The sequence below is a fragment of the Pelophylax lessonae genome (genome assembly GCF_965119305.1).
Source record: "Pelophylax lessonae genome assembly, chromosome: 2".
In the NCBI taxonomy this organism is placed as follows: domain Eukaryota; kingdom Metazoa; phylum Chordata; class Amphibia; order Anura; family Ranidae; genus Pelophylax; species Pelophylax lessonae.
In genome coordinates this window covers 573667751-573677415 of record NC_138769.1, presented here as the reverse complement: position 1 = coordinate 573677415, position 9665 = coordinate 573667751, and the positions used below count along the sequence as shown (strand labels likewise).

Below are 9665 nucleotides of genomic sequence, written 5' to 3'. Positions count from 1 at the left end.
GGTGGACCTTGGGCGGGACCTACTTTACAATGTGAGAGGGGTTATCTAATTTACCTGGGGGCCTGAATGCCCTGGTCTTTTGGCCACCTAGCAACGCCCCTGAGCTTGGCGATTTCATATTTTGCATATTAAATTGTATGTTAAAAATATGAATCAAGATACTTGACATACGTACACAAATGCACGTGTATCTTCGAAAATTTAGATTGTCTTTACTGAAACATGTGGTGGTTAAAAATGAATAAGATATAGTGACCTCCTGGATCAGTTAAGGTCTAATTTCTCTATTGGAGCAAGTGGTAAACCAAACACAAATGTTAAAAAAAATATTTTTAACAGCAGGGGAGAGACAACAGTAGATTAACACACTGATCAATATATTAACCCTCAAAAAGTGACACATATATAACACATGCTGAACAAAAAACATGTTGATTTTGGGATGTACCAAAAAATTCTAATACACACTCCTGAATAAATGCAAACTTTTTTTAATTCACAAATAATAAAATATATTGACAAATTATACTGTATCGGGCAGGAATTGCTGCCAAGAAACGGCCCCTCTACCAACAAAATAGTCAACATATTTTTTCCGCACATCACAGGCACTTCTGGAGGCCAAGCCAGAACAAGCTACTTCCATGGGTGTCATTGGATCTACAGCTCCATGTCCTTCAGCCTCTACACTAGGCCCTGGCATGGCAGGGTCACTCTCAATTGGCAGAGAGGTAACATATCTCTCTGCATGCCTGCGCAAACAATTATGAAGGATGCAGCAGCAGAGGACAACATTATTGATTTTGTACAATGCCAGATTGATTGAGCTGAGAAAAAGTGTAAACCTATTGGACATAATCCCAAAGGCATTCTCCACCACTCTTCTGGCACGGGATAGGCGATAATTGTAAATCCTTTGCTCGGGGGTGAGGTTTCGCAGAGGTAATGGCTTCATTATATGTTCCCCAAGAGCAAAGGCGTCATCAGCAACAAAAACAAAATTTAGACCCTCAATTGTTTGGTCACTGGAAGGCAAGTTGAGAGTGCCATTAGACGCCGATCGAACTCTGGTCGATGACTCCGCAATCAGAGTTTCGGCCATTCTTCCCAATGTCCAAAAAAAGAAACTCATAATTCGCATTTACAATGGCAAGCATTACAATGCTAAAAAAACCTTTGTAATTAAAATAATATGAGCCAGAGTTAGGTGGTGGGACGATGCGGATGTACTTGCCATCTATAGCACCCCCACAATTTGGATAATCCCACTGCTCCTGTAATTGGCCAGCAACTTCCTGCCACTGCTCTGGGTTGGTCGGAAACTGTAGGAAAAAAATATTATAAAAATTAGTGCTTGTGCACATCACATTATTACACACACATTTGGCACACAAATGCTTATGCAACTTTAAGATAAGAACAAAATGAAGGGAATCTTTAGCATTTTTATTACACACACATTTGGCACACAAATGCTTATGCAACTTTAAGATAAGAACAAAATTAAGGGAATCTTTAGCATTTTTATTACACACGCATTTGGCACACAAATGCTTATGCAACTTTAAGATAAGAACAAAATGAAGGGAATCTTTAGCATTTTTAGGGATAACATCTACATACACTTAATACTCGCCTCCTAATGTCATAATATTGTAATTAACCAGCTACAGTATTTCTATATGCTGACTTTTATATTTAGCATGGCTGAGTGGGTAGAACTATGCTTTTAGTTCAAATAGTTTTTATTAAAGTTTTAATAAACAAATAATACAGAAAAAAACAGCTCGCGGATGCAGCCGCAGAGCAAAATGCAAAGGAATAGAAACTGATGGAAAAATATAAATAGGAGTTAAACAGACTGTGCGTGAATACATAAAATGGTCAAAGCATACAGATTTCGTACAACAGGTAAACATTGCAAGCTATCATCAGGGACAGAACAATACTAGTACCACAAATGTGAGAGCGGAATCAACAGAAGTTTGGGAATGTCATGAAATGAGCAACGAGGAAATGACATCTGCTTTAGGGAGGAAAAGGAGAATTGGGAGCATCACCAGGTCCGGGCGAAGCGGCCCGTGGTGGGAGTGATGGGAGGGAAGTCCCCGCACACCAAGTCCTCCACGGGCTCCAGGTGGTTTCAAAGGAGTGGTAGGAGGATGATCTCAACACTAGGAGACGTTCGTATTGGCAGTTAAGTTGGACCTGAGAAATTATCTCGGAAGGGTTGGGGGGGGGGGGAAGGGCTATGCCAATGACGTGCTATAGCTAAGGTGGAGGCCAATAGTATGTGGGAGGCTATGGTCCTGAGTGCAGGTGGAAAGGCTTTGATTCCCAAGAGTCGTAAGGCCAATGCCGGATTAGGAGGTACACTCATGGTTGTGATACTCAATATAATTGAGAATATTTTCTTCCAATAGCTGGTAAGTGATTTACAGGCCCAAATGGTGTGTAAAATGGTCCCTTGTTGACCACAGCCTCTCCAGCATAGTGGAGACAGGGAGGGATAGAAGCGGGCCAGTGTGTGGGGGGTCCTGTACCAACGTGTTAACAGCTTCTGGAAGGTCTCCCAGGGGTTTATGCAGTGGGAAGATTTATAGGCGCATCTCAGTGCACAAGCCCACTGGGTAAGGGAGAATTCTTTGCTTAGGTCGGTTTCCCAAGCCTTCATGGGGGGGTTTTACATAGGTGGCACTTCTGGTGGAGCAAGGAGTAGAAGAGGGTAATGCCTTTGGTGTGGGATTTGGGGTTAGTGATGTGATTCCAGGCATGGAAGTCCAGTTTAATGACAGGGGGAGGGTGTTTGAGTAGGAAGGACGAAGTGCGGGTGAAGGAGAAAAGGGCTTTGTTGTCTAATTTATGGCGAGAGGACAGGGTTCCATATGACAGCAATTGGTCCCCTGCATAGAGTTGGTCAATCCACAAAATATCAGCCGTCTTGAAGATAGTAAGGGATAGGTGGGGGATTAGGATCTCAAGTACAGGAAGGGGTAGCCTAATCTTGGTTGTGTTGGGGTTCTTCTCGGAGTGGGAGAGTAGAGATCTCCACGCTAGGACAGACGCCTGTGTGGGGGGAGGAAGGTTAGTGAGGATGAGTGGTCTCCAGGAGTCCGCTAAAAGTAAGAGGGAGAGATCAGATGTGAGTGAGCAGGCGGCCTCGAGGAGAGTCCAGCAGGAGAGCCTGGGGTCTGCAAACCAACGGGGCAGTTGAGCTAGTACGGAAGCCATGTAGTAGTCCCCGATGTCAGGCAGACCAAGACCCCCCGCTCTCCTATGGAGAGTGAGATATTTAAGGGCGCATCTGGCTTTCTTCCCTTGCCACAGGAAGCGTTTCATACAAGAGGATAGTTTGTTAATGTGGAAGGTGAAGAGGGGAATTGGAAGGGTTCTGAAGAGGTATAGGATTTTTGGTAATAGGAGCATTTTAAAGGTGGCAATCCTGCCCACCTATGAAAGTTCATGTTTAGTCAAGGATGCCAAGTCCTTATTGAGCTGAAGTAGCAGGCGGTCTAGGTTCAAGGAGGACATTTTGGATACGGAGGGGGCCAGGGAGATACCCAAGTAGGAGATGCTGTGGTTTGTCCATATATAGGGAAGGGAGGAGGCAAGGTGTAATTTAGCGGGGGGGCTAACTCCCAGGTCTAGGATGACCGATTTAGAGAAGTTTACCTTAAAGAAGGAGACAGCGCTGAATTTTTGGAGATGATCGTGAGCGAAAGGAAGTGACACAGTGGGGTTGGAGAGGGAGAGGGAGAGGATGATGTCGTCAGCAAAGAGATTAATGGTGTGGGAGTGGTGATTCAATTTGAAGCCCGTGATATGTGGATGCAACCGAATTGCTTCGGCAAGTGGTTCAATGGCCAAATTGAAGATAGAAGGGGGCAGCCTTGACGGGTGCCATTCGTAATCTCAAACATTTTGGAGAGCATACCATTGGTCAGTGCTTTGGCTGAGTGGCAGCAATAGAGCGCTAGTATGGACGACAGTATCGGTCCCTGAAATCTAAATTTATGAAGTGTTGCTCTTAGATATCCCCAGTGTACTCTGTCGAACGCCTTCTCCGCGTCTATAGATAGAAGGAGAGAAGGCGTCCGACTAGATTTGGCATGGTGGATAAGATTGATCATACGACGGGTAGCGTCTGAGGGTTGACAGCCCTGCATAAAACCAGATTGGTCCAGGGCAATCAGGGAGGGAAGTACAGTCTGGAGTCTAGTTGCTAAGAGTTTGGCGTAGATCTTTACATCCACATTAAGGAGAGAGATAGGGCGGAAATTGGAGGGGGTATCAGGGGATTTTCCAGGTTTAGGGATAGTAACGACATGGGCCATCAGCATTTCCCTGGGGAAGGAGCCACTGGAGGCCGTCGTCTGGAACACTGAGAGGATATGTGGGGAGAGAACAGGGAGGTAAGTTTTAAAGTACTCCGATGAGAGACCGTCAGGGCCCGGGGACTTGCCGGTAGGCAAGGAGCGAACCACCGTCTAAATCTCCTCAGCGGTAAAGGGTAGGTTTAAGGTGTCAAGTTGTGGTGCTGATAGGGACGGGAGGTGTAGCTTGGAGAGGAAGTCGGCAATGTTAGCATCGGTGGGTTGAGGTGTGGAGGTTCAGGACGATAAATTTTACAGGGAGCTATAGTAGTCCGCAAATGCGTCAGCTATCGCTTGGGGGTTAGTAAGAACAGCTTGGATGTGGGGGTGGGTGAGGGTGTCGATATTTGTTTTAGATCTGCGAACTTTGAGGCGGTTGGCCAAGAGTTTACTAGTCCTATTATTGTTGGCATAATAGTTACGTTTGAGCTTGCGCATGTGGTGGTCATTTTGGGAAGACAAAATTTCTCTGAGGGACTGGCGGAGGGCGGCTATTTTATCCACTAGAATTTGGGAAGGGGAGGATTGGTTTTGGGCATCAAGGGTACGAATATCAGTCAGCAGAGTGTCAAGTTTAGAGCGGAAGGCTTTGCGGACTTGGGAGTTGAGTTTGAGGAGTATACCTCTTACAAATGCTTTGTGAGCACACCAATTGTTGAAGGCGTTAGTATCAGAGGGGGAGTTAAGTGAGAAGAATTGCTGGAGATGTTGGGAAACCTGTTGTTGGGTGTCAGGGTCTTGGAACAGGGACATATTACATCTCCACACTCTCGCCGTGGAGAAGGAATTACCATCCTCAATTTGGAGGGATATCGGGGCATGATCCGACCACACAATGTCGTGGATAGAGGCATCAGAGATTCTTTGCAGTAAGATTTTATCTACCAAAAAGAAATCTAGGCGAGAGTAGGAGTTATGACACGGGGAGTAATACGTATAAGATCTATCAGTAGCATTCAAACAACGCCAGGCATCATACAAATCCTCTGTCTCAAGCAGGTCTGCCAGGGAGAGGGATCTCCTGCTGTTAGAAGAGGATGTGTCGAGGCCTGGATTAACCGGCGCATTGAGATCGCCACACACCATTAGATTGCCATATCTGGAAAGGGAAACCTTCCTAAGCAGTTTACGGAGAAATTTTTTCTGTCCAACATTGGGTGCATAAACGGACACTAGGGTAAGAGGCAGATTATTGATAATACATTTTAAAATAATATACCGACTATCGGGATCAATTGTGGAGTCCGTGAGGGAGAACGTGACGGTATCACGGACGGCAATCAGGACCCCTCTTTTCTTTTCGCCGGCAGATGCTTGGAAGATGCGAGGATAAGCCGGATGGGAACAGTTCGGAGATTGAAGTGGGTTTCCTGAGCTGTTATAACGTCCGCTTTTAAATGGAGTGTTTCTTGCCAAAGGGCATGATCCGACCACACAATGTTGTGGATAGAGGCATCGGAGATTCTTTGCAGTAAGATTTTATCTACCAAAAAGAAATCTAGGCGAGAGTAGGAGTTGTGACACGGGGAGTAATACGTATAAGATCTATCAGTAGCATTCAAACAACGCCAGGCATCATACAAATCCTCTGTCTCAAGCAGGTCTGCCAGGGAGAGGGATCTCCTGCTGTTAGAGGAGGATGTGTCAAGGCCTGGATTAACCGGCGCATTGAGATCGCCACACACCATTAGATTGCCATATCTGGAAAGGGAAACCTTCCTAAGCAGTTTACGGAGAAATTTTTTCTGTCCAACATTGGGTGCATAAACAGACACTAGGGTAAGAGGCAGATTATTGATAATACATTTTAAAATAATATACCGACCATCGGGATCAATTGTGGAGTCAATGAGAGAGAACGTGACGGTATCACGGACGGCAATCGGGACCCCTCTTTTCGCCGGCAGATGCTTGGAAGATGCGAGGAAAAGCCGGATGGGAACAGTTCGGAGATTGAAGTGAGTTTCCTGAGCTGTTATAACGTCCGCTTTTAAATGGAGTGTTTCTTGCCAAAGGGATCTCCTCTTCGCTGGGTGGTTAAGACCTCGAGCATTAATTGAGACTACCTTAATACCCATGGCTGGAGGAGAAGGAGGGAGTCAGAGTTCAGCCGAGGTAGGGAGAGGCACGGGAAAACAAGGTGGATAATCCGAAGAGCAGATGGGAGTAGGACAGAGGCATGACTGCGTGTGTTCAGGAGGCATGTCAAAAAGTGATGGTGGTGGTCTGCGTTGCAAGCCAGAAATTGAAGATAAAATTTATCCATGGAGCTGGTAGAACGATGAGTGTACACAAAACTTGACGTGTGGGGTAGAAAAGAGCTTGACCGTATGAGCTGTGGAGACCATGTAGATTACAAAAAACAAAAAGAGAACAAAAAAAAGGTAAAAAAGCGGCCTGACTAGGGCCAGGGCAGTGAACACTGCAAAGAGTGGGGGGGTAACAGGTACATCAAGGAGTACCCGCAGCACACTCAGGGGTTGTAAGTTGAGGAGGTGAGGAACAAGTCATCCCTATCTCCCTTGTTCTTCTTGGAGGACTTCTTGTGGGAGACCGTGTGCCATTCCTGGCTGAGGTGAGTAGGAGGAGAAGGAGCAGCTTTTCTGTACCTATCTTGTTCTTCTGGGAGGATATTCTAGGATCGGAGAAGGCGGATTCCTTCTTCCAAGGAGGAAACGTGATGTTTGGAACCGTTGTGGGATATTTCCAGTTTGGCTGGGTATTTCCAGAAAAAAATGAGTTTATGGTTATGTAAAGCCTTCATAATGGAGGAGAGATTGTTGCATCTCTGGAGGGTGTATTGGGAAAGATCGAGTAAAACCTGGAGGTTTGCAGCTTGTGGGGGGGGGGGGGGGTAGATCTCTACGTTGGCGGAAGGCAGAAAGGAGATTTTCCTTCACTTGAAAAAAGTGGATGCGTAATAATACATCGCGGGGGGTTTCAGAGGGCAAAAAAGAGGGTTTGGGGACTCTATGAATCCTGTCAATTGTGAGATCCGCAGTGGCGAGGGATGGTAGCACTGCAAGGAAAGGAAAAGGTCTTTAGCAAAGTGGGGGAGTTGTTGCGGCAGGATGGTCTCAGGAATTCCACAGATCTTTAGGTTATTCCTGCGTGATCTATCCTCTAGATCTGCTATTTTTGCTTGCATGGAGGAAATAACCGCATGGTGTGCGGAATGAGAGTCCACTAAAGAGTTGAAGGAGGAAGTAAAGTCACCCATTTGTATTTCAACCTGGTTAACCCTTGTCTGTTTTGCATTCCCTGATGCAGGATTGCATGTCCAGGTGAATAGATGTTCTCAGGGTTCGGAGCATGTCCTTCATAAGGGCTACAGAGAGTGGTTGGTCAGAGGAGGGAAAGTCCTGAAAGGGGTCTGGTGAGGGGGCCACAATAGTGTCCATGGGGGATGAGTAGGCCTCATGGTGGGGATGCTCGATCCGCGGCCTAGATTTGACCGGGCTTCTAGATGTGGGAGAAGAGGGCTCAGAGTAGGGGGAGGAAGAGGAAGGCTGAGGACTTGCCTGTGGATCCCGCCACGGATGGATGAGGATGGATGAGGATGCGGAGCCGATGGTTGGAGCCATCTTGACTGAGCACACGCTGCATGGGGGGAAAGAAGGCTGAAAGCTTATGAACCGGCGGGGGAACGAGGCGGCGTCTCCTAATAGCCCGGAACGGCGGTCTGTGTACGGAGTCCGGCGGGCGAGGTGCGGGGAGTCAGGTGGGAGCTGGGAGGCTTGATATGTGTTGATTTATCCCCGAGCGGAGCTCTGAGACTATGCGGCCATGTTCGCCGGCGGTCGCCACACCCCCCAGAAGTATGCTTTTAAACATTATTAAGGCCTTGTGCACACTGAACAATTTTAAAGCAGAAAAAAAACATACAGAATAAAAAGGGATAATGGATTCTGGGAACGTCAGAAAATGACACAGATAAAATATACTGTTAACAGGCTGTGCGTTGGTGGACACATAGGAGAGGATGCTGGGATGGTTACTGGCTAATTGTAAAAATGCCTAAAAAGAAAAAGAGCATTAGAACAATGTGCATGAGGCCAAAGGGCAGTTACAAAATAATGAAATATGTATTTTGATGTACATATAAAATAAATTAAATTATGTTGACATGACAAACACATAGAATGTAATTTAAAAACAATAAACATACCTTGATATAGTCCTTTTGCAAGACTTTAAGTATAGCAGAGCAGGTCTCATTGCCGGTTCACACTAGGGCGACCTGTGAGGCGACCTGGTCGCCTCACAGGTCGCCGCAGGTCGCCTCCCATAGGGAAGCTGCGGACCCGTTCTAATAGGAGTGACACAAGTAGCTCCGACCTAGAAAAAGGGTCCGGAGCTTCTTTGGGGCGACCCGGAGGCGACCGCCATAGACTTCAATGTTATGAAGTCCGTGGCGGCTGCTCCGAGGTAGCGGCCCGCTGCTCGCACCGCGACCTCCGAGTAGCGTCGCCTCTATGTGAACGGGGGCTCAGGGATGATGACCCCAAGAGCTTGGGGGGAGATACCTGTGGTAAACTTGAGATCCTGCAGGCTTCTCCCTGTTGCAAGATATCTCAATGTTGCAATTAGCCTTTGCTCAGGAGTAATTGCAACCCGCATACATGTATCCTGCTTCCGAATATAGGGGGACACCAAGGCAAGAAGACGGATAAAACATGGATCCGTCATCCTCAAATAATTCCTGAAATCATCAGGATTATTTTCCTGTAGCTCCCGCAGCAAGGACATGTGTGAAAATTGCTCACGGTTGAGCAACCAATTTTTGGACCAGGAGGTCCTCTTTTTCTTTTTCTTGCCAAGAACTCTGCTTAGAGCAATTACTCCCAGCCCAACAACAGCAAGAGTAGCATCCTCGGTCATCATAATTGGTCCTTGAACGATGTCTCAGAATATAGCGAAATGTCGTTTACCAAACAAATGCTACCGAAATCAGCGCAAGATGCCCAGAAGGGTCACGGCCACAAACTCCCTTCCTCTTTTGTAGCGTTGGACGTAGCTACGTCATCTTTTGTCGGACGACAAAATTCTTGCAGTCTAGAACACATTCCAACATCACGGACTCGCACTCTCGACAAAAGACGGATAATCGGTCGGGGGAAATTTGTAGCGTGTGTACGGGGCTTAAGTGTGTATGACCAGCCTTGAGTCAAAAGGTTCACTTCTGACTGCAGCTAATGTGAGCTGATCTTAGAAAGGAGTAAACTCTTCTGCCATAGCTCTGCTAACCTTTTGCTTTACTACAATATATTATGCATACTTGCCAACAGTCCC

At 46.5% G+C, this 9665-nt stretch overlaps 1 pseudogene across 1 annotated transcript; it reads right to left on the bottom strand.

Annotated features, from left to right (window-relative positions):
• Nucleotides 1-523: 523 nt before the first annotated feature.
• On the bottom strand, nt 524-9254 carry LOC309548191 (putative nuclease HARBI1; annotated as a pseudogene). Its single transcript has 3 exons — nt 8862-9254; nt 8542-8586; nt 524-1322 (listed from the first exon to the last, which is right to left on the bottom strand). The product of its transcript is annotated as a putative nuclease HARBI1 (transcript).
• Between the last annotated feature and the right edge of the window lie 411 nt (nt 9255-9665).